The sequence below is a fragment of the Stylophora pistillata genome, chromosome 14 (assembly GCF_964205215.1).
Source record: "Stylophora pistillata chromosome 14, jaStyPist1.2, whole genome shotgun sequence".
Taxonomy (NCBI): Eukaryota; Metazoa; Cnidaria; class Anthozoa; order Scleractinia; family Pocilloporidae; genus Stylophora; species Stylophora pistillata.
In genome coordinates, this window is record NC_142532.1 from 13,428,885 (window position 1) to 13,449,878 (window position 20,994).

General features: G+C 39.0%; 1 long non-coding RNA gene across 1 annotated transcript; it reads right to left on the minus strand.

Moving 5' to 3' along the window:
- Positions 1-2,298: 2,298 nt before the first annotated feature.
- Positions 2,299-16,150, minus strand: LOC148716633 (uncharacterized). The gene is made up of 3 exons (XR_015995090.1): positions 15,625-16,150; positions 5,167-5,199; positions 2,299-2,830 (listed from the first exon to the last, which is right to left on the minus strand). It is a non-coding gene; the product is annotated as an uncharacterized LOC148716633 (long non-coding RNA).
- Between the last annotated feature and the right edge of the window lie 4,844 nt (positions 16,151-20,994).

Here is a 20,994-nt window from a genome sequence, read left to right on the forward strand (position 1 = left end):
CGCCTCTGGCAACCGCTTTAGTCCATGCAACTACCTCACCTTTTCCCCCCACACATCTCACCCAGGGGAGGATATCCATCACACAGTAATCTCGTGCGTGGGAAATTAACGTCTCCTACCCCTAACCATGCAGGAGACGGGACCTCCATTTATTCGTCCTTATCCGAGAAGACTAGAATGTCTATCCATTTCATTGATGTTATAGAAAGGTACTTTTTTGAAAAAAAAATTTGCCATAATATATTTTTACACCAACAACGCCGAATTTTTTTCTATCGCTTGGACAAAGATATCCAGTGAGACCGCGGCTTTTTGGCTTTGAAAATCATGAAAAAAACTTGAAATAGTTTTGGGGAAATTGAATATTTTTTAAGCCTGAATTTGAAAACAGGATGGTGTGGGTCTGACCTCATCAGAATAACGGTGATTTTCTTAAAAAATCGGAAGAGGAGACAAAACAAATTCCGCGCAAGAATATTATCACAGGTGTCACTTCCTTATAGGGCAGTACTGAAACAGAAAACTTAAACTGCATATCAGAAGGCTCAATGAGGAAACTGATGATTTTAACAGGTAAACGAGGTGTGGCCTCTTGGAAGGACTTATGAACGAAGTTGAGATGTAAAGTATTCCTTCCAGATAACAAGGCTTATTAGACTATGGAACAGCATCTCGTATAAGGTGGTTTTACTTCAAGAATAGTTTTCAGTAAATGTTTATTTAAGAGTTCCAGTCTTTCGCCTCAAAAATGCCATAAGAAAGTCAAAAGCCTTGCCCCAGCCGCGTTACTGAATTGTCGCTAAGACGTGCGAAGAGATTTTGTTAGTGGTCGCCGAGTTTACTGGGCTAGAATGGTTTGATGAGTGCTTTGTAGAGAAAAAGAGCGAAAGAAACGTTCACACGGATGATAGATTTGCACAAAATCATAGCCTCTCTGTTATCTCTGGTTAATACAGGTGTTCTAAAACAAACAATTGTATAATATCAGACTGGTAACGTTCTATTATTATTTCACATAAATACTTAGCGTCCGCACAGCTTTAGATTTTAACATCACAACTTTGTTCACATGCTGATGTTAAAGGCAAACGTTTCCCTACTCTCCCAATTGTATCATTTGAAACTCGGGGCACAAGATTATCACAACAAAAAAGTTGATAACTTTCTCGACGAAAACCGAAGCAGCTTCTGTAACAAATTATAGTTTCTCTCATTAGGATCATCATGATTTGATTTGTTTTATATATATATATAACAATTGTTAACAGTAAGTTTGTTGACTTTGTAAAAAAACAGCAAAAATTCAAGAAGAAGAGCAGAGACTTTCACCCTAAACTTTCAATGAACGCGACTCCACCTCGTGCAGAAGGGATCAGCGGAATTTGCCATGTTGTGATGTGCAGATAATGTGCGTGACACCCACGCAATGTTCTAGAACCTAACGAGAACGAAAGGTGGTGAAATTATTTTATTTTATAGGAGAAAACTTGAAAAGAGGTTCTGCCCAGTTCTTTCCTAACACCGACGGTACAGAATATAGTTTTTTATAAGGACACCAATGTTTTAGTACCCGAGCACGATTTCAACTTTCTGCTCTTTTTAGATTGATCAAAACTATGACAAAATTCTCGGAGGTGATTAGCTATCACCAGCTCGTCAGAGCGAGTGGAGGAATTCTGGGTTGTGTGTGTGTTTCTCTGCAGAAAATGAAGCTACGCTACTGGTGCTGGTACTTGTAATGAACTTCTCACAAAAACTGGCCTATGTTTTGGTTTCGGGATGACGTTAAACCATTAAAACAGGTAAAACACTTGCTTGATGATAAGTGTTTCATGGCAGGGATAAGGAGGCAGATAGCACAGACACGAGGCTTGATAATTCACGATATCATGCGAAAACCGAATTGGGTAACTGTTTTAATACAAATTTTCATAAATATCTGCAAAAAAGAATACTCGACATATAGTACGTCGACAAGGGGCTTGTGAACTAGCCTGACTTTGAACTAAACATCAGTGATAAATGCAATATTCACTGCATATGCTTTTGTTTTCGGATTAAATGCTCATAGTTTGTTTGGTTTTTTTGTTTGTTTGTTTGTTTTTTTTTAATTTTTTTGTTTTGGCTTTTGTTTGTTATTTTTTTTGCTTTTGTTTGTTTTTTTTTTTGGTATACCCTTTAAACTGCTGCTATTGATACTTGATTTGTGTCCCATCTTATTGCCTGGTATAAAGAGGAGTTATAGAATGAATGTTATGAGAATTGTCCTACGAAGCATGCTTACGTTCTCCATGACTATCCGATTCAGGTATTTTTAAAGGTGAGATAAAGTCGCAATTTGTAACTTGCCAAATAAACAGACTTCAGCTTGACTTAAAGAAATAACTGATTTTAAAGCACGGTGTCGACATTGACGGTATTGAACACCGACTGTGAGGTCGTGTTAGGATCGATGTTTTCACCCTCCCTTGTTGGATGAACCACGGTTTTACATGTAGATATCATTCCCTTCACTTTCTCCCTGACGTTTTGGCTGGATGGAGCGTAAAAAAAAAGGAATATAAATATAGAGGCAAGACCAATACAACGTAGATAAGTTTTAAGACGGAGCACTATATTTCGGCTGGCCAAACCAGCCTTCTTCAGATGTAGTGACGGCGGATTTGAACAAAACCATCGCGTTAGAAATAGCCACAACGACAGGGCTTATTTTGTAGGACGTAAAGTAAAGTAAGCTGTACAACACTTGGATGGTGCCCCAACAGGTTCTAAATATTCCACTAATAATCACCACCATCAGGGTGACTCGCTTCCGAACTCTTATCACACCCTGAAATTTGAAAAGAACAAGGCCCAAAGTTAGAAAAAAAAGTTACAAATCTTTGATATGTAAGCGATAATACCACGCAAAACTAGCAACTGCAAGAACACCAACACATATCATGTAAGTCGATCAGTATCAAGCCGTACAAGACCAATCATTTTGGTGGATCTTTCTGAGAGCTCTGTCTGCGTTTAATATTTCAACAAGGCAACGAAGTAAATCGAATCTGGTACATTGTTGACATAATATGCATCATGTCTCGACTTGTCGTGGAAATTTTAATACTACTGCTTAAGACATCGCTCTTGTCACAAGGAAGAAGCTTCTGAGTTCGTTGCTGATTTATTTCCATTTTCTCTGTGTGGTGCTTCCGTTGTGACAAATTTCTAACTAATGGTAAGTGATCAAGATAAGGCGGTTTACAATTGTACAAAAGTGTGAGTCAAAATTGTTTTCTGACAAAGGGTACGGAAACCCACCGTTATTCTGGTGTAAACAAAGTCAGCACACCATTCTGTAAACAAATATCTGATTTCCTCTATACGATTTAAAATTTTGTTTCGCACATTCAATTTCAATTCGTGAGATAGCCGGGTATGGACAGCTTGTCTACTCAATTGGTTTTTCTTCATCAGTGACACAGACATAAGCGTTAACTCATCAACAGCTCAATCACCAATCACGACCAAACGTGAGCGCGAGAACCAACTTCCTTCTAGAAAATTTTTTGTCTTGGTCATGTTGAAATGAAACACGGAAACAACGGCTGGATGACTCACTGGTATTATCGTTAAGCATCGACTAAAACATAAGAAATTATTGATTACCTTGTAGAATAAACATTCTGCTGGTTTCAATGTTTACAAATTGTTCTATATCTGTGAAAACAACTTCCGGTCCAAAAGTGAACTCTCGTAGTGAAATCCGTTCAAACTGACTTCAAGAAAAAAACTCATAGAAAGTAGGAAGGCGTGTGGTATGCTTTTTATTTTAATCTTTTTGTTACGTTATACTTTACAGCCCTTAGTATTACCCTCTAAGATTTAAATCTAAATCAATATGTTTCAGCACAAGTCTTTCTAGACAGATTTTCAGTCAATGATTTTTGAAAGATGGAAAACAAACATTTTCGACATGAGAGAATTATTATTGGAAGCTTGTTAATTAAAGATGATTTAGATTTTCTTGGAATCTGGACAGGAAAATTTCCTGTTCCTGTTCAACGAAAACATGTCAAGAAAAACATGTCAAAGAAAACATGTCAAGAGCGACTTTGTGAATTGACCGAGTGAAAATCGTAAAATGTGGCACATGGTCGAAAAATTTAAAACCTTCATATTTTTCCCAAAGACACCTTATAGTGAACATAGAAATGCGGTAAAGGTTTTTTTTCCCCAAACTTGCTTCTTTATCCTAGAAAATTCACGAAAACTGAACTAGCGTCGGTAGCCGTAAAATGGCGGGAATCAGTGCCCTGAACTGGCAAATGGACTTTGCTCATGAAAAGCGCAAGAGAAAGCAAGCCCCTATCAATTTTATAAATTTGTATAGGAAGGATTCGGTATAGTTTAAGTCTAAAACGGGACTATTTCACTTAATCTGAAGCTCGCGAAACGCTTTTAAAAATCACCAATATTTCAAAATCCAAATATCGTATTTCGTAGCAAATTTTCAATTATCAATTTTCCCATGCGGTATAACTCAGAATCGGTTCAGGTTAAGCTCATGATTAATGGAAATAGTGTTTTCAAGGATATCAAAATTAGTTTGGGGCTTTTCATTTCCACACGGAAAAACTAGGATGACCTTTGTGAAAATCGCAACATCGGCGTTTACGTCACGACCTAATTAGGCACTCTGTGGTTAACTCTGGAATTCAAGCACATTTTGCATTGGCAGTTAGCACCATGTTCGATCAGGAAATCAATACAATAAGCTAGCTTTGCATAGCAAACGACGACAGATTGGATTTTATCCCTGCTTTCGTCTCAAATTCTCCTCCATTTCCCGTGGCGAAATTTTTTACAATATCACATTTCGTAACCTAGCTGGGGTGTCTGTTTTTCTTGGCATATTGGGACACATTTGAGAAAAAATGTCACTAAAAATCGCACAAATTCACAAATCACCGGCAACAGTCAAAAAATCGAATTCGCTCATTCTAGTATTAGGTAGGCCTATTGGTAAAACAAACCAAGACATGTATAGATTGCTGAAAAACTATTTTGCTTTCGAGAACATTTAGAAAACTACATTTAGGCATAATTAGCATCAATCGAAGGTCGAATTTAGCCCATTTTTGAAGGCCTCGTTTATACTTGTAAAAGCAGTGAAAAACTTACTTGTTCTACAGACTCTTGGAATAATCATCTCCCCTGTGTTTTCAAGAAAAAAGTAGAGTCGTCAAATTTGAAATCAAATACGGATCTTTCTATCTATTTACTTAAGAGCTGTGTGAAAAGTAGGGTAGCTTCAAAAAATTGTTTTTAATAATAATAATAATTTGATATTTATATTACGCAAATTAACATGTGGATATGAACAAATGCGCATCACAACAATTTACGGGGGACTTTGGCCGGACTGCATCAGCAGTTTACAAACAATCGAAGGAAACTTATTTGAAGATGCCCCCTCCCCCTCAATTCCCAGTAAACAGGCCAGACCACATCACGGTAATCTTGTGAGTGGATTCTTTAACGCCCCCTGCTTAACCAAACTAACTAATTAATTTATGCAGGAGACGGGACTTACGGTTTATTCGTCCTTATCCGAGAAGACTAGATATCATTCTCCTCAGTTATTTTAAGACCTTGAGTGTTGGTCCGGCCGGAGCTCGAACCATCGACTTCGACCTCCCTGCACAACAGTCCAGCGCTCTAACCAATTGAGCTAACCGGGAGGCGATTGTACTTGTTAAAGGTTTTGTGTTCAGATAAAAATTCATATATTTTTTAACTTGTTACTACTTATGGGAATTTAGCAATAAAACGTAGCGTCACAGTTAATTTCATCTGATAAAACTTAGTACGCAATAAGTAAACAACTGAGTTTAACACTTTGTATATGTGCTAAGAGAAATAAACGCTTAATATCTGAAATATGAGAAGTTTGAATGATAAAAGTACCGTTTGTAGAGTTTTTTCTGGGGTTTTGGTGCTGCTATGCATACGAGGGCTTTAAATTCATAGAAATTTGGCTCTTCGGCGAAGTTGGCGACATAAAAGAAAAGACCGACTTTCTTTATCATTTCCAGTTTGTGAGCTTCATTGGTAATAATAAATGCTTGAATGTTATAAATTAGGCCTGGTTTATACGTCGCATTTAATGACACGAATTTAATTGATGAATTTTTTTCGTCTGGGAGACGAAATGGATATATCAACAAAGTTGAAATGGTAAATTGGCCACCGCAACGATTACAAAAGCTGACGTTTCGAGCGTTAGCCCTTCGTCGGAGTGAATAGAGGAATTGTGGGTTGTGTGTGCTTTTAAAGGCAGAAAATGGAGCTAAGTTATTGGTGGGAACATGGCAACGAGAAAAACATGAATAAATTAGTGGAATGAAAAGCGTTCGTTGATCCCTGTGGGATTTAGAATGCCGGTTTGAAAGATGAGCTTTTGTTCAAGATTTTTACGGCTTTCCGTGCTACCTAAGTGTAAGGAAAGACCGCAGATTGCCATATGTTGCTTAGAATGATTAGGTAAATTAAAATGTCTAGCGACTGGTTTCGATGCGTCCTTGTCATTCTTCTCCACGTCTCGAAGGTGTTCTCGGAATCGGTCACCTAGTCTTCTGCCTGTTTCGCCGATGTATATCTTTTTGCAATAAGTGCAAGTTATGCAATAGATTACATTGGCGGAGGTGCACGTGAAGTGATCGGTGATCTTAATGGATCGTTTAGGTCCCGATATTTTATCAGTATTGTGAATGAAAGGACACGTTTTGCATCGTGCACGAGCGCATTTAAAAGTGCTTGGTTGGTCATTAGTCTGAAAAGAACTTCTGACCAAAAAATTGCCTATGTTTTTGTCGCGTTTGAATGAAACGAGCGGAGGCTGCGAAAAGATAGTGCTTGTCTCTGGATCGTTTTAAAGTAATTTAAAGTTTTTAAGAATGATGGATTTAACTGAGAGTGAATGGAATGCGGTCGGAATCTTCCTTATGCGACGTTTGTAGTGCTGAATGTCGATCAATAAGTTGGGCGTGGCGGTAACCCGCTTGAACGACAGAAACAGGGTAACTCTTGAACAAAAGCTCATCTTTCAAACCGGCAGTCTAAATCCCACAGGGATCAACGAACGCTTTTCATTCCACTAATTTATTCGTGTTTTTCTCGTTGCCATGTTCCCACCAATAACGTAGCTCCATTTTCTGCATTTAAAAGCACACACAACCCACAATTCCTCTATTCGCTCGACGAAGGGCTAACGCTCGAAACGTCAGCTTTTGTAATCGTTACGGTGGCCAATTTACCATTTCAACTTTGTTGATATATCCAATATATTTTATCTGAGGTTGCTTTCAAGCTATTTAAAAATTTCAATTAGTTTTTGTTTACCATGGTTAATATTGTACCCAATACGGTTGCTGACATAGAGTGAAGACAGGAACTCATAAAGTGGTTTCATAATATTGTTTGAAAGTAGAGCATTCCAATTTTATTACAATTGCTTAAAAAAAAATAGGTTTTTCCTTGTATCATTGTGTCTTCACTCTGTTTATTTACTGTATTTAAAGCAGGATATTTATCAAACATGTCATAGAAGTATATTATACCATTGTTTGTATCTGTCTATGGGGAATATACTCTGTGTATTTGTGGGGATTAACTGGCATGCGTGTGGATCGCTTTTCAGGTTATGAGAACATCGTCCCTAGGCTTCAGACCCCTTCCTTGTCCCCCCTGCTGGACTAGTCCCTAAATTCCGTTGAAAAACCTCTCCGTCTGCCAGTGTTGAGGAGTTGAATAAAGTAAAGGAGGCTAGAAAGTAAATTAACTAGAGCTCCACTGTAAAGGGCCTCGCTCAACCGGTGTGCTTTTCCCGCCATTGTAATTGATGTTGTCCCGAAACTCGATTCTTTTTCTCACAAACTGAACGGAAACGGCAAAGAATACCGCAACGGCAGTAATTTTTGCCAATATTTTCATGGCAAAAATAGAAATAGCTTATTATCACTCAGAGAAAAAGTAAATCGCTATGGTGGAGGAGATGTATTGAAGACGTTTTAGGAGTGTGGAACAGAACCAAAAACAAAATAGAAAGATAATTTAGGAATTCGATATCTTTTCTCACGAACCGAACGGAAAAGGCAAAGAATACCACAATGGGAGTAGCTTCTGCCAATATTTTCATGGCAAAAACATAAATAGCGTATTATTACCTAGTGTACAACTAAATCGCTACCTTAGAAGAGGTATATTGATGACGTCTTCTGTTTGTGGAACAGAACCAAACACAAAATAGAAGAATTTGTAAGACGGGCAAACAGCTACATTATGTCTAGAGATTATACTCCAGCTGAAATAATAGACTCAGAAATTCTATTCTTGCACACAAAAGTGTACGAAAGGTTCAATAGGGAATCGACCCTTCACGTCTAGACGCATTACAAAGAGACAAAGACCTTCGAATGCTTGAATTTTTATTCGTGTCATTCATCAGGCGAGGAGAAAGGATTTGTAAAAGGAGAAGCACTGTGCCCTCTATGATAAATTCGTCACGCTCTACTTAAGATAAAAACTCAGTGACAATGTTTCAAAATGTGCATAAAAAACATGGGATTTCAAGATGAAATTTAAGAGAAATGTATCTCTGAATTTGTCTCACCGCGAGTGAAAGGTAACTCAAAAACATTACATAGGATACTTTGGTCAAGTTTCGTGTTTTGTCAGACATGTTAATTAGTTTTCCGTTATATCACCAAACACGCCACAAGTGTCACACGCAAAAGTGACATCATTCTATAATTATTACATATACTTAATACGCATCATGACTTGCCTTGTCGTCCAATTTTTAATGCTACTGCTCAATTAAGACATCTCTCTCGTTACAAGGAAGAAGCCTTAAAGTTCTTTATGGATTTATCTCTGTTCTCCTTGCTTCCTTAGTTACAGAGTTTCTAAAAAAAAGGTAAGAAATCGAGATAAGTTGGTTTATGAATGTACAAAAGTGTTGGCGTGAGGCGAAGTTGTTTCTTAACAAAGCGTAAGGAAAGCCACCGTTATTCTGATGTAGGCAAAGGTAGCGCACCATTCTGTAAACACAATTCAGGCTCTAAAATATCCTATTTCCTCTAAATGATTTCAAATTTCCTTTTCCTGATCGATTTTCAAAGCTAGTGATCGAAGTGAGCACTGTGATGAGTAGGGCATTGGGATCTTCGGTTTCTCGGTTTTGGTGTTCATTGCAGTTTGCGGTTTTTCTGTTTTTCACCATTTGGTCTTCGTTTTTCATCAAAAATGCTAATGAGTTTCAGATTTGGTATACGGTGGAAGAAGACGGTGGGAACTTATTAATGCATTTTCTTTCGTAAACTTTACTTAAAATTCCCCGCACAAAACAAAGGAAATGGCATTTCCAAGACCCTAAATTTACATTTTTTTCTGGGGGAGAATTCCCCAAGACTTCCCTAGTTTGGAGCCCCTTCGCCGCTCAATATTTTCTACTCGCCTGTACACGAGAAAATTTCGCGCTACGGAAATTGGTTGGCATAGGTATCAAATAGGCTAAGTGCTACAGCCTTGATTTTGCAAGCGTTTAGCTTGGCATAGAGCTCCTGCATTTCCCCATCTGATGTAATCGCATTAGATGCAAATGTTTGATCACACCGTTCTTCTAAGGTTTTACTTCCTTCCCCAGTATTTTCATGCAAAGTCTGGATTTTCTGTTCCAGCGCGCCTTTGAGTTTTTTTGCTGATGAAAAGTCTATGTCCCCTACCTTTGTATATGGTACTTCGTTGACATACGTTGGTAAAATCCATGTGCATTTCGCTTGAGTACAGGCGAGCTTTCCTTGAATCTGTGTCACAGCTTTGATCTAAAACATTACGCTCGCTACATGGGGTATTTTCAGGGCCAATTCCCACCCATCCCACCCACCCCAGGGGAGGGCATCCACTACACAGTAATCTCGTCCTTATCCGAGAAGACTAAAATATTTATCCATTTTTTGATTATAGAAAGGTAGCAAATTTTCCTCACTTATTTTAAGACCATGAGTATCGGTCCGGCCGGGGCTCGAACCCTCGACCTCCCGCACAACACAATCTGGCGCTCCAAGCAGTGAGTTAACCGGGAGGAGATCATCATGGGAACAGGAATCAGTCCTGCCTTGCAGCCTAAAGCAATGCGCAGATATAATGGTACCGTCCTTTTCTGCAATGACCCAAATGTTCACAAGAGGATCGTTCATTCGCTGTGATTGTCTCACATTGGCCACAACAACAATCTTGCCCGCGATTTCCTACCCTTGAACGGACGCAACGAAACCAGAAACCATCTGGTAGTACGCTTCCAAACTTTTGAAGGCCTTAAACTGCTTGTTTGTGTAGTAGCTTGTCTCTAAAACTAAATAGGAAAGCAAGTCCGAGACTTCTAATAATAATAATAATAATAATAATGATAATAATAATAATAATAATAATAATAATAATAATAACTTTTATTTATATAGCGCTCATATCCTGAGCTCATGGCACTTTACAACACTGTGCGGGGGACTTTACCAGACTGCTAAGCAGTTTACAATCAATGAAAGGCGAATCTAACAGATGCCCCCTCCCCCTAATTCCCAGTAAACAGGCCTGACAAAATCACAGTAATCTCGTGAGTGGGTTCTTTAACGTCCCCTGCCTAACCAAATTAACTAATAGATGCAGGAGACGGGACCTACGGTTTATTCGTCCTTATCCGAGAAGACTAGACTGTCTATCCATTTCTTGATGTTATAGAAAGGTAGCACATTCTCCTCAGTTATTTTAAGACCTTGAGTGTTGGTCCGGCAGGGGCTTGAACCCTAAACCTCCCGCACAACAGTCCGGCGCTCAACCAATTGAGCTAACCGGAAGGCGGTTAGCAAACATTCCGAGGGAAACATTCCGAGCTGAACTGCTCGCTCGGTAGGGCCGCTGAATCTACGCCAACCACAGAAGTTTACTTCAAATAGCGCTCTCGAACGTGGCTTTCGAGGTTTTCTGCGTAGGATGAAAGTACTGGTACCTCATCGTGTGATTTTGGGTCACTTTCTTCGGAAATATCCATTAGAACAATTAATTATTGAAGACTTTGAACGGGAGCGCTTAGAAATGGCATAGATTTATCTACAATTTCACACCTCGCATGGGCACCAACTTGGCGGAAACCTAATTTGCATAATCTAATGACATCAGCTGAAAACCGAGAATTACCGACCATAATAGAGCAACTAACACAAAGACGACAATATTTGGGAATTTCATATTTCCCCGCGATGGATATGCAACCAGTAAAACTTAAAAAGCAATGAATTTGAAAGGACAACTGTACTCCAAACGTTACGTTTGGCTTTTCGGTTTCCTTTCCCAATGTCATAATTCCAGAATATCAGTGATCCCTAAATGCAAGTTTTTACACATTTGAAACCGCAAAAGGTAAGCGCGAGGACCGACTTCCTTCTCTTCTAGGAAATTTCTTCTCTTCGCAATGTTGAAATGAAACACAAAAACAACGGCTGCATGAGTCGGTGGTATGCTCGTTAAGCGTTGACTGAAACACAAGAATTTACTGCTTACCATGTAAAATGAAAATTTTGCTGGTTTCAACGTTTACAAATTGTCCTATATCTGTGAAAACAACTTCCGGTAGAAAAGTCGTCTCCGTTAAGTTCAAGAAAAACTCCCAGGAAATAGGAAGTCGCATGGGTTTGCTTTTTATTTGACTTTTTTATTACGTCAGTACTCCAAAGTCCTTGGTAACTTTAATTACCCTCCAAGATTTATTAAGATTTTACTTATTTGACTTATTCAATTTCTTAAGATTACATTAACATAGTATATGCTGTAACTAAACTGGGAATAGATATCTCTTATTAACCAAGCGCGAGGGCCGCACTGGGAGTATATCGGCCCGAGGCCTTGACAGTACGGACCGAGCGCAGCGAGGTCCGTACAAAAAAGACCGAGGGCCGATATTCTTTTAGTACGGTCCCGAGCAAGCTTGGTTAATAAGAGATTTATTATACGACTGAAGTTCAAAGGGACACAAGTGCGGTATCATTCGGGACCATTCGGGACAGTGCCCGGTCCAATACTGAGAGAATATTGACCGGCAATAGAGCATTTTGATTGGTTGATTTTAGTTATTGGCCCTCTGACTGGCCGAGTCGTGTAATAAAATGGTTTATTATCCAACTGTGCTTCCTAGAGTACAAATAACGCCCATAATGTTTACAAATATCCTGCGGTATTTGTACTCCAAAGAACCGGTTTAAATTTGCCCGCACTGAAATAAAAATTTGGCGTGTTGGATAATAAATCTCTCATTAAACGTTTTGATGTGTAGTATCGCTGAACCCTACGGGCTCGTCAAAATACGGTACAACTCTTAAAAATACTCAGCTATACTACACAACAAAACGTTTAATTAGTTATATTTAGCATGATGTTTACAGCAAACAACCAAGTACTGAACTTCTTAGCATGTGCTTTCAGGCGTTTGAACACATTGGTGAGAACAATCTCATTAGCTGTAGACCCACTGTTAATTTTCAGAAATGGTGAATGACTGAGAAATTCAACATTAAACTAACGTTTTCCGATATCTGAAAATGTACGGCAAATTCACTGCTTACCCTCAGTAAATTCAAGAAAAACATGAAGTTCATCGCAAGTTATCCAACACCAGGAAAATACCAATGAATAGCCTGTTCTCCCAAACGTTTTTCTACAGTTCTCCCGTGCGCGCGAACGCAGCATTTTCCAAGCGTTTTCCTACACAATAACCAACGGTGAATGCCATAAAAACATGATGCTTGTCGATTGCCGGTTTTCCTGCTCCACGAAAACGCTATTGTTTAGCTTGTTTTCCTGAACATTTTACTATAGTTTTCCTGAGCGCGCGATCGCTGCATTTTCTAAGCGTTTTCCCGCAGAATGACCAACGGAAAGAAAGATGAGCAGTCTAACCGGCAGATGAAGATGATCAGTCCAAACCGGCAGTCTAAATCCCACAGGGATCAACGAACGCTTTTCATTCCACTAATTTATTCATGTTTTTTCTCGTTGCCATGCTCCCACCAATAACGTAGCTCCATTTTCTGCCTTTAAAAGCACACACTACCCACAATTCCTCTATTCGCTCCGACGAAGGGCTAACGCTCGAAACGTCAGCTTTTGTAATCGTTGCGGTGGCCAATTTACCATTTCAACTTTGTTGATATATCCAAATTGTTTTCATTTGTGTTGGGGCCCAGCGAACGAGCTTCAGGATATGTAGCACTGGTTTATTTATATATGTAGACTGGACAAAGGGGAAAAACATAAATGATGTTTATCAATTGTTTTCCTGCTCCGCGAAAACGCTGGTGTCTAGCGAACGCTGCATTTGTCGTGCGGTTTCCTGCAGAATTGCGAACTGTAAATGCCATAAAAACAAGAAGTTCGTCGATTTTTTCCTACTCCACGAAAACGCGAGTGGTAGCTTGTTTTCCTTAACGTTTTTCTATAGTTTTCCCGAGCGCGCGATTGCTACATTTTCCAAGCATATTCCCAGAGAATTACTAACAGCATTAAAACGTGATCTTCGTCGATTTTTTCCTGCTCAATGGAAACGCTAGTGTATAGCTTGTTCAACCGAAAGTTTTTCTCTAATTTTCCCGAGCACGCGAGCGATGCTGTTCTCACAGAATTACTAATGTCGTGATTAAGCAATAAAGATGTGTTGTTCGTCTCTTGTTTTCCTGCTCTATGGAAACACTTGTGAACGGGTTGCATTGTTTTCCTGTAGCTTTTTGTAGTTTTCGTAAGGACAAGAGCGTTGCATTTTCCGAGCTTTTTCACACAAACACATATGAATATAGCTTTCAATTATGATGTTTTCGGTTGCCCTGAAATTTAAGCTAATAAATTCAATGCGAACTGATGGGAATATCACTTCTTTTCTGTTTATGTCATGCCAGCCAAAAGGTGATCAAATATAGATCTTGGCAGAAATTTTTGTCAACTCAAATATTTGCAAGTACTGATTTTATTCCCGTAAAAATTGGCACGCTACGGCAAAACACTGTAGTCTAAATAAATCAGCATAGGTCTTTCTGGACAGATTTTCAATCAATGATTTTTGATAGATGGGAAAACAATATTTTCAACATGAGAGGATTGTCGAGGAAAGCTTGTTGATTAAAGATAATATTGATTTTCTTCGAATCTAGACAGGTAAATTTAACAATGGTTAGAACTCCTTACTTACATGATTTTCGTACGGCTTTGTTCGAAGAGAACATGTCAAGAACCAGTCTCTAAACTGTTGTCAGTACAAACGAATAAAGGCTGATAGTTTCGAAAGAAACTGTTTGGGGCTGCGTCGGTGGGGGTAACGAAATAATTTGGATATATCAACAAAGTTGAAATGGTAAATTGGCCAATGTAACGATTACAAAAGCTGACGTTTCGAGCGTTGGCCCTTCTCCGACGGAGGGCTAACGCTCGAAACGTCAGCTTTTGTAATCGTTACGGTGGCCAATTTACCATTTCAACTCTGTTGATATATTCAAATTATGTTGTCAGTACACTTCCCATGGCACTAATCATCCTCTCTAGTAATTTTACAACCTTAATGCTTCATTCAGCAATTTCGTGTCATGTTCATAGGGAAAACTAGAGTTCCCAGATACCTTCTAATTATTTTAATATAAGAAGCCGTGACATTCACCGCCACAAAACAAGAAATAATGACCTTATTTTAGAAAAAGTTAACTTAGAATGCACTAAGCGCGCTTTTTTCTATAATGATGCAAACATTTTCATTCAGTTCTTAGAATTTATAATAGTTCAGATCTTCTTTTTAATGTAGCTATTTCATATTATTGTAATCTGACATATGATAGGATTTTAATTCTGTAGCATTTTACGCATAGTGGTTTTCAAAAGGATAATGCTCTCAACCTACTAGCTAGAGACAAGAATAAGAACACATTTGTGGGGTAAAGGGGTAGGGGATTAAGCCCTCCAGTCACAAAATAGCTGACATAACATGCTGGTCGGAAGCTAGTTAATTGTGCGACAAAAGAGATGATAATTCTCTATCAAGGGTGATAATCCCTTGGCCACCAGAGTGGTAGTAATCTCCTCTTGGAGGTGATAATAGGCAGCTTAAGCAGGAGAGACCTCGGGGACGACGCCGCCGTCAGATTCTCGACGGCCTGAGTTTGACGTCGTCGCTCTCCCGCCAAATGTTAAAAGCAGCACGGATGCTGCTTTGTCAGGACGCGGCCATCCTCTGTTTCTGCGGCCATCTTTTGTTTCTGCTTCGGTTATGGCCAGTTTTAAAGAGTTTCGTCAGACCCTTCTTCTCTACTACGATGCTGATCTAATTAGTGATGAGGATTTTATAATCTTGTACGACTCGTTTTCCTCACGAAATCCAGACTTTGCTTATGATTCGTACGATCGCTTTGACTTGGATCACATGAACGACGACGAATGCATAGCCGAATTTAGAGTGAGGAAAAGGGATCTTCCAACCCTGGCTCAAGTTCTTAGGATTCCACCGTCATTTTAACTTTCGCAGATAAATAATTTCCTAATAAGCTTACTTACGATTTGGTGGGAGGTTTGGTGTTCGTTGCATCCTTCTCCGTGGCCATTTCTATCTTCCGAAAACTGTCTAAAAAAGGCACAAACTGCTCTTAAACTAAACTAAAAATATAATTGAACATCGATTGAAATCGTGTGAACCACATAGAAAAGTAGAAAAAAAGTACAAAAGCCATGAAATCTCATAAATCACTCACATTTCACGACGCCGTCAAATACCTAAAACTCACGTCGTCGCCGGAAGGAGGACATCGTTTGTCGGGGGTATGTCATGCGCAATGGACCTAGTCCCAGTCTCAACTGCTCATTGACGGCGGCGTCGTCTTCAAAAGTCCACCTGCTTAAGCTTCCTAATATAATCCTCCGGGATCCCCCAAGTTCCCATGGCAACATGTAGTGGCTAGTGGTACAGATGCCCAAAATAAATAGCTGCCATGAGTCTATGGGTGAAAGTGTGACCAGCATGGGAGCACTTAATCCCCACAAATACACAGAGTATATTCCCCATAGACAGATACAAACAATGGTATAATATGTGAAGGTGTAGTCTGATCGTCCGGGTGAGTGTAGTCCTGAGAAGGACTGTTGTCGGTGGCAGTGACTGACGTTTCGACAACCTGTGCGGAAGTCATCATCAGAGTCAAGTGAGTGATTGTTGTCAGTAGAATGTTCTTATTCCAGTTCGTGTGAAATGATCGGTTGGTTTTGCCGTGATGTTATTGGCTGTAAGACTCAAGTGACGTAAGTCGTTCGTGATTGGTCTGTTTCGGTCTGTCGGTAAAGCTAGGTTGTTCTTTTTCGGTCGTTTGTGATGTTTATGTCGTGAATGAGTCGTTTGTATGGGGCGGGTAGTTGTTGACATCTGTTTAGGGGAGTCTGTTCTAAGTTAGTAAACCAGCTTTCCAGAGTCAGTCGTTGAAAATAGTCAGTGCTGTAGGTTAGGCATTGCGCAGAGTCCCAGTCAATGTTGTGGTTGGTAAGTCGATGGTGTTCAGCAATGTGATTGCTGACATCACCTTTCCTCGTCGCCCGTCTGTGTTCAGTCAGTCTTGTTGTGAGGTTTCTGCCAGTCTCACCGATGTAGGAGGCTTGGCAGTCGGAACAATTGATCTTATAAATCGTTCCCCTACACTCACCCGGACGATCAGACTACACCTTCACATGTTACCCCCGGGTTCAAACCATTTACTGCAATGATATAATATACTTCTATGACATGTTTGATAAATATCCTGCTTTAAATATAGTAAATAAACAGAGTGAAGACACCATGATACAGGGAAAAACCTATTTTTTTTTAAGCAATTGTAATAAAATTGGAATGCTCTACTTTCAAACAATATTATGAAACCACTTTATGAGTTCCTGTCTTCACTCTATGTCAGCAACCGTATTGGGTACAATATTAACCATGGTAAACAACAATTAATTGAAATTTTTAAGTAGCTTGAAAGCAACCTCAGATAAAATATATTGGATATATCAACAAAGTTGAAATGGTAAATTGGCCACCGTAACGATTACAAAAGCTGACGTTTCGAGCGTTAGCCCTTCGTCGGAGCGAATAGAGGAATTGTGGGTTGTGTGTGCTTTTAAATGCAGAAAATGGAGCTACGTTATTGGTGGGAACATGGCAACGAGAAAAACACAAATAAATTAGTGGAATGAAAAGCGTTCGTTGATCCCTGTGGGATTTAGACTGCCGGTTTGAAAGATGAGCTTTTGTTCAAGAGTTACCCTGTTTCTGTCGTTCAAGCGGGTTACCACCGCGCCCAACTTATTGATCGACATTCAGCACTACAAACGTCGCATAAGGAAGATTCCGACCGCATTCCATTCACTCTCACGTTTCATCCTCACAACCACTCAATTAAATCCATCATTCTTAAAAACTTTAAATTACCTTAAAACGATCCAGAGACAAGCACTATCTTTTCGCAGCCTCCGCTCGTTTCATTCAAACGCGACAAAAACATATGCAATTTTTTGGTCAGAAGTTCTTTTCAGACTAATGACCAACCAGGCACTTTTAAATGCGCTCGTGCACGATGCAAAACGTGTCCTTTCATTCACAACACTGATAAAATATCGGGACCTAAACGATCCATTAAGATCACCGATCACTTCACGTGCACCTCCGCCAATGTAATCTATTGCATAACTTCCACTTATTGCAAAAAGATATACATCGGCGAAACAGGCAGAAGACTAGGTGACCGATTCCGAGAACACCTTCGAGACGTGGAGAAGAATGACAAGGACGCATCGAAACCAGTCGCTAGACATTTTAATTTACCTAATCATTCTAAGCAACATATGGCAATCTGCGGTCTTTCCTTACACTTGGGTAGCACGGAAAGCCGTAAAAATCTTGAACAAAAGCTCATCTTTCAAACCGGCAGTCTAAATCCCACAGGGATCAACGAACGCTTTTCATTCCACTAATTTATTCATGTTTTTCTCGTTGCCATGTTCCCACCAATAACGTAGCTCCATTTTCTACCTTTAAAAGTACACACTACCCACAATTCCTCTTTTCGCTCCGACGAAGGGCTAACGCTCGAAACGTCAGCTTTTGTAATCGTTACGGTGGCCAATTTACCATTTTAACTTTGTTGATATATCCATTTCGTCTCCCAGACGAAAAAAATTCATCAATTAAATTCGTGTCATTAAATGCGACGTATAAACCAGGCCTAATTTATAACATTCAAGCATTTATTATTACCAATGAAGCTCACAAACTGGAAATGATAAAGAAAGTCGGTCTTTTCTTTTATGTCGCCAACTTCGCCGAAGAGCCAAATTTCTATGAATTTAAAGCCCTCGTATGCATAGCAGCACCAAAACCCCAGAAAAAACTCTACAAACGGTACTTTTATCATTCAAACTTCTCATATTTCAGATATTAAACGTTTATTTCTCTTAGCACATATACAAAGTGTTAAACTCAGTTGTTTACTTAATGCGTACTAAGTTTTATCAGATGAAATTAACTGTGACGCTACGTTTTATTGCTAATTACCCATAAGTAGTAACAACAAAAAAAATTTTGAATTTTTATCTGAACACAAAACCTTTAACAAGTACAATCGCCTCCCGGTTAGCTCAATTGGTTAGAGCGCTGGACTGTTGTGCAGGGAGGTCGAAGTCGATGGTTCGAGTCGCGGCCGGACCAACATTCAAGGTCTTAGAATAACTGAGGAGAATGATATCTAGTCTTCTCGGATAAGGACGAATAAACCGTAGGTCCCGTCTCCTGCATAAATTAATTAGTTAGTTTGGTTAAGCAGGGGGCGTTAAAGAACCCACTCACAAGATTACCGTGATGTCGTCTGGCCTGTTTACTGGGAATTGAGGGGGAAGGGGCATCTTCAAATAAGTTTCCTTCGATTGTTTGTAAACTGCTGATGCAGTCCGGCCAAAGTCCCCCGTAAATTGTTGTGATGCGCATTTGTTCATATCCACATGTTAATATGCGCAATATAAATATTAAATTATTATTATTATTAAAAATAATTTTTTGAAGCTACCCTACTTTTCACACAGCACTTAAGTAAATAGATAGAAAGATCCGTATTTGATTTCAAATTTGACGACTCTACTTTTTTCTTGAAAACATAGGGGAGATGGTTATTCCAAGAGTCTGTAGAACAGGTAAGTTTTTCACTGCTTTTACAAGTACAAACGAGGACTTCAAAAATGGGCTAAATTCGACCTTCGATTGATGCTAATTATGCGTAATTGTAGTTTTCTAAATGTTCTCGAAAGCAAAAGAGTTTTTCAGCAATCTATACATGTCTTGGTTTGTTTTACCTATAGGCCTACCTAATACTAGAATGAGCGAATTCGATTTTTTGACTGTTGCCGGTGATTTGTGAATTTGTGCGATTTTTAATGACATCTTTTCTCAAATGTGTCCTAATATGCCAAGAAAAACAGACACCCCAGCTAGGTTACGGAATGTGATTTTGTAAAAAATTTCGCCACGGGAAATGGAGGAGAATTTGAGACGAAAGCAAGGATAAAATCCAATCTGTCGTCGTTTGCTATGCAAAGCTAGCTTATTGTATTGATTTCCTGATCGAACATGGTGCTAACTGCCAATGCAAAATGTGCTTGAATTCCAGAGTTAACCACAGAGTGCCAAATTAGGTCGTGACGTAAACGCCGATGTTGCGATTTTCACAAAGGTCATCCTGGTTTTTCCGTGTGGAATGAAAAGCCCCAAACTAATTTTGATATCCTTGAAAACACTATTTCCACTAATCATGAGCTTAACCTGAACCGATTCTGAGTTATACCGCATGGGAAAATTGATAATTGAAAATTTGCTACGAAATACGATATTTGGCTTTTGAAATATTGGTGATTTTTAAAAGCGTTTCGCGAGCTCCAATTTAAGTGAAATAGTCCCGTTTTAGACTTAAACTATACCGAATCCTTCCTATACAAATTTATAAAATTGATAGGGGCTTGCTTTCTCTTGCGCTTTTCATGAGCAAAGTCCATTTGCCAGTTCAGGGCACTGATTTCCACCATTTTACGGCTACCGACGCTCGTTTCAGTTTTCGTGAATTTTCTAGGATAAAGAAGCAAGTTTGGGGAAAAAAAACTTTACTGCATTTCTATGTTCACTATAAGGTGTCTGGGAAAAATATGAAGGTTTTAAATTTTTCGACCATGTGCCACATTTTACGATTTTCACTCGGTCAATTCACAAAGTCGCTCTTGACATGTTTTCTTTGACATGTTTTTCTTGACATGTTTTCTTTAAACAGGAACAGGAAATTTTCCTGTCCAGATTCCAAGAAAATCTAAATCATCTTTAATTGACAAGCTTCCAATAATAATTCTCTCATGTCGAAAATGTTTGTTTTCCATCTTTCAAAAATCATTGACTGAAAATATGTCTAGAAAGACTTGTGCTGAAACATATTGATTTAGATTTCAATCTTAGAGGGTAATACTAAGGGCTGTAAAGTATAACGTAACAAAAAGATTAAAATAAAAAGCATACCACACGCCTTCCTACTTTCTATGAGTTTTTTTTCTTGAAGTCAGTTTGAACGGATTTCACTACGAGAGTTCACTTTTGGACCGGAAGTTGTTTTCACAGATATAGAACAATTTGTAAACATTGAAACCAGCACAATGTTTATTCTACAAGGTAATCAATAATTTCTTATGTTTTAGTCGATGCTTAACGATAATACCAGTGAGTCATCCAGCAGTTGTTTCCGTGTTTCATTTCAACATGACCAAGACAAAAAATTTTCTAGAAGGAAGTTGGTTCTCGCGCTCACGTTTGGTCGTGATTGGTGATTGAGCTGTTGATGAGTTAACGCTTATGTCTGTGTCACTGATGAAGAA